Below are 5,000 nucleotides of genomic sequence, written 5' to 3' on the forward strand. Positions count from 1 at the left end.
ATCCCCAAACCAATCCCACTGCCCCACTCTCTCCCCATAGCCCTGTATCAATCCCCAAACTAATCCCACTGCCCCGCTCTCTCCCCATAGTCCTGTATCAATCCCCAAACCAATCCCACTGCCCCACTCTCTCCCCATAGCCCTGTATCAATCCCCAAACCAATCCCACTGCCCCGCTCTCTCCCCATAGCCCTGGATCAATCCCCAAACTACTGTACTATGGTACTGGAGCTGCGGCTCGATGATCTTCGTCTGGTCAGGGAGAATGAGGAGGTGATAGAGAGGAGTTACAGGCAGGTGGTCACACCGGGGCCACGGGAGACGGACACGTGGGTCACAGTTAGGAAGGGGAAAGGTCAGGTACTAGAGAGTACCCCAGTGGCTGTGCCCCTTAAAAATAAGTACTCCTGTTTGAGTACTGTTGGGGGGAGCAGCCTACCTGGGGGAAGCAACAGCGGCCGTGCCTCCGGGGCAGAGTCCGGCCCGGCAGCTCAGAAGGGGAGGGAAAGGGAGGATGAGCAAACTGACCACAGCACCAGGGTACAGGGAGCCGTTCAAGTGGGGGAGAGAAACAAAAAATGTCGTAGAAATTGGGGATAGTACACTTTCGGATGCTGTTTGGGGGGGGCGGGGGGACTTAGCAGGGATAAGCCATGGTGTACAGGTCACTGGCTCAGAGTCTGTCCTTGTTGCTCAGAAGGGAAGGGGGGAGAGGAGTAGAGGATTAGTCATTGGGGATTCCATAGTTAAAGGGACGGATAGGAGATTCTGCGGGAACGAGAGAGACTCGCGGTTGGTGTGTTGTCTCCCAGGAGCCAGAGTCCGCGATGTCTCGGATCGTGTTTTCGATATCCTTAAGGGGGAGGGGGACCAGCCCCAAGTTGTGTTTCACATCGGCACCCAAGACATAGGTCGGAAAAGGGATGGGGATGTAAGGCAGAAATTCAGGGAGTTAGGGTGGAAGCTTAGGGCTAGAACAAACAGAGTTGTTATCTCTGGTTTGTTACCCGTGCCACGTGATAGTGAGGAGAGGAATAGGGAGAGAGAGCAGTTGAACACGTGGTTACAGGGATGGTGCAGGAGGGAGGGATTCAGATACCTGGACAATTGGGGCTCTTTCTGGGGGAGGTGGGACCTCTAAAAACAGGATGGTCTGCACTTGAACCAGAGGGGTACCAATATCCTGGGGAGGGAAATTTGCTAATGCTCTTCGGGAGGGTTTAAACTAATTCAGCAGGGGGGGTGGGTACCTGAATTGTAGCTCCAGTGTGCAGGAGGTTGAGAGTAGTGAGGTCATGGATGAGGTTTCAGGGTCGCAGGAGTGTACTGGCAGGCAGGAAGGCGGTTTGAAGTGTGTATACTTCAACGCCAGGAGCATCCGGAATAAGGTGGGTGAGCTTGCAGCATGGGTTGGTACCTGGGATTTCGATGTTGTGGCCATCTCGGAGACATGGATAGAGCAGGGACAGGAATGGTTGTTGCAGGTTCCGGGGTTTAGATGTTTCAGTAAGTGCAGGGAAGGTGGTAAAAGAGGGGGAGGTGTGGCATTGTTAGTCAAGGACAGTATTACGGTGGCAGAAAGGGCGTTTGATGAGGACTCGTCTACTGAGGTAGTTTGGGCTGAGGTTAGAAACAGGAAAGGAGAGGTCACCCTGTTGGGAGTTTTTTTATAGACCTCCGAAAAGTTCCAGAGATGTAGAGGAAAAGATTGCAAAGATGATTCTGGATAGGACCGAAAGTAACAGGGTAGTTGTTATGGGGGACTTTAACTTTACAAATATTGACTGGAAAAGCTATAGTTCGAGTAGTTTAGAGGGGTCGGTTTTTGTCCAATGTGTGCAGGAAGGCTTCCTGACGCAGTATGTAGATAGACCAACAAGAGGCGAGGCCACATTGGATTTGGTACTGGGTAATGAACCAGGCCAGGTGTTAGATTTGGAGGTAAGTGAGCACTTTGGTGACAGTGACCACAATTCGATTACGTTTACTTTAGCAATGGAAAAGGATAGGTATATACCAAAGGGCAAGAGTTATAGCTGGGGGAAAGGAAATTATGATGCGATTAGGCGAGATTTAGCTGGCATAGGTTGGGGAAGGAAACTGCAGGGGATGAGCACAACTGTAATGTGGAACTTGTTCAAGGAACAGCTACTACGCGCCCTTGATAAATATGTACCTGTCAGGCAGGGAGGAAGCAGACGTGTCAGGGAACCGTGGTTTACTAAGGAGGTTGAATCTCTTGTGAAGAGGAAGAAGGAGACTTGTGTTAAGATGAGACGTGAAGGCTCAGTTAGGGAGCTTGAGAGTTACAAGTTAGCCAGGAAGGACCTAAAGAAAGAGTTAAGAAGAGCCAGGAGGGGACATGAGAAGTCTTTGGTAGGTAGGATCAAGGAAAACCCTAAAGCTTTCTATAGGTATGTCAGGAGTAAAAGAATGACTAGGGTAAGATTAGGGCCAGTCAAGGACAGGAGTGGGAAGTTGTGCGTTGAGTCTGAAGAGGTAGGAGAGGCACTCAATGAATATTTTTCGTCAGTATTCACACTGGAGAGGGACAGTGTTGTTGAGGGGAGTACTGTGATGTAGGCTGTTGGACTGGATGGGATTGAGGTTCATAAGGAGGAGGTGTTATCAATTCTGGAAAGGGTAAAAATAGATAAATCCCCTGGGCCGGATGGGATTTATCCCAGGATTCTCTGGGAGGCTGGAGAGGAGATTGCAGAGCCTTTGGCTTTGATCTTTGTGTCGTCATTGTCTACAGGAACAGTGCCAGAAGACTGGAGGATAGCAAATGTTGTCCCCTTGTTCAAGAAGGGGAGTAGGGACAACCCTGGTAATTATAGACCGGTGAGCCTTACTTCTGTTGTGGGCAAAGTATTGGAAAGGATTATAAGAGATAGGATTTATAATCACCTAGAAAGGAATAATTTGATTCGGGATAGTCAGCACGGTTTTGTGAAGGGTAGGTCGTGCCTCACAAACCTTATTGAGTTCTTTGAGAAGGTGACCAAAGAGGTGGATGAGGGTAAAGCGGTTGATGTGGTGTATATGGATTTCAGCAAAGCGTTTGATAAGGTTCCCCATGGTAAGCTATTGCAGAAAATACGGACACATGGGATTGAGGGTGATTTCGTGGTTTGGATCAGGAATTGGCTAGCTGTAAGAAAACAGAGGGTGGTGGTTGATGGGAAATATTCATCCTGGAGTTCAGTTACTAGTGGTGTACTGCAAGGATCTGTTTTGGGGCCACTGCTGTTTGTCATTTTTATTAATGACCTGGATGAGGGCGTAGAAGGATGGATTAGTAAATTTGCGGATGACACTAAAGTCGGTGGAGTTGTAGACAGTGCGGAGGGAAGTGGCAGGTCACAGAGCGACATAGATAAGCTGCAGAGCTGGGCTGAGAGGTGGCAAATGGAGTTTAATGCGGAAAAGTGTGAGGTGATTCACTTTGAAAGGAGTAACAGGAATACAGAGTACTGGGCGAATGGTAAGATACTTGGTAGTGTGGATGAACAGAGGGATCTGGGTGTCCATGTGCATGGATTCCTGAAAGTTGGCACCCAGGTTGATAGGGTTGTTAAGAAGGCGTACGGTGTGTTAGCTTTTATTGGTAGAGGGATTGAGTTTCGGAGCCAGGAGGTCATGCTGCAACTGTACAAAACTCTGGTGCGGCCGCATTTGGAGTATTGCGTACAGTTCTGGTCGCCGTATCATAGGAAAGATGTGGAAATGTTGGAAAGGGTGCAGAGGAGATTTACCAGGATGTTGCCTGGTATGGTGGGAATATTGTATGAGGAAAGGCTGAGGGGCTTGAGGTTGTTTTTGTTACAGAGAAGAAGGTTAAGAGGTGACTTAATAGAGGCATACAAGATGATCAGAGGATTAGATAGGGTGGATAGTGAGAGTCTTTTTCCTCGGATGGTGTTGGCTAGCACGAGGGGACATCGCTTTAAATTGAGGGGTGATAGATATAGGACAGATGTTAGAGGCAGTTTCTTTACTCAGAGAGTAGTAAGGGTGTGGAATGCCCTGCCTGCAGCAGTAGTGGACTCGTCAACATTAAGAGCATTCAAATGGTCATTGGATAAACATATGGATGATATTGGAATAGTGTAGGTTAGATGGGCTTTAGATTGGTTTCACTGGTCGGTGCAACATCGAAGGCCGAAGGGCCTGTACTGCGCTGTAATGTTCTATGTTCTATGTTCTCTGTTCTATAGTCTTGTATCAATCCCCAAACTAATCCCACTGCCCCGCTCTCTTCCCATAGCTCTGTATCAATCCCCAAAGTAATTCCCCTGCCCTATTCTCTCCCCATAGCCCTGTATCAATCCCCAAACTATTCCCACTGCCCTGCTCTCTCCCCATAACCCTGTATCAATCCCCAAACTATTCCCACTGCCCCGCTCTCTCCCCATATCCCTGCATCAATCCGACACTCATCCCACTGCCCCGCTCTCTCCCCATAGCCCTGCATCAATCCGACACTCATCCCACTGCCCCACTCTCTGCCCATAGCCCTGTATCATTCCCCAAACTAATCCCACTGCCCCGCTCTCTCCCCATAGTCCTGTATCATTCCCCAAACTAATCCCACTGCCCCCGCTCTCCCCATAGCCCTGTATCATTCCCCAAACTAATCCCACTGCCCCCGCTCTCTCCCCATAGCCCAGTATCAATCCCTAAACTAATCCCACTGCCCCCGCTCTCTCCCCACAGCCCTGTATCAATCCCCAAACTAATCCCACTGCCCCGCTCTCTCCCCACAGCCCTGTGTCAATCCCCAAACTAATCCCACTGCCCCACTCTCTCCCCACAGCCCTGTGTCAATCCCCAAACTAATCCCACTGCCCTGCTCTCTCCCCATAGCCCTGCATCAATCCCCAAACGAATCCCACTGCCACCGCTCTCTCCCCATAGCCCTGTATCAATCCCAAACTAATCCATCATCTGCGCTCTCTCCAACAGCCCTGTGTCAATGCGACACTAATCCCACTTCC

Source organism: Mustelus asterias, chromosome 16 (genome assembly GCF_964213995.1).
Source record: "Mustelus asterias chromosome 16, sMusAst1.hap1.1, whole genome shotgun sequence".
In the NCBI taxonomy this organism is placed as follows: Eukaryota; Metazoa; Chordata; class Chondrichthyes; order Carcharhiniformes; family Triakidae; genus Mustelus; species Mustelus asterias.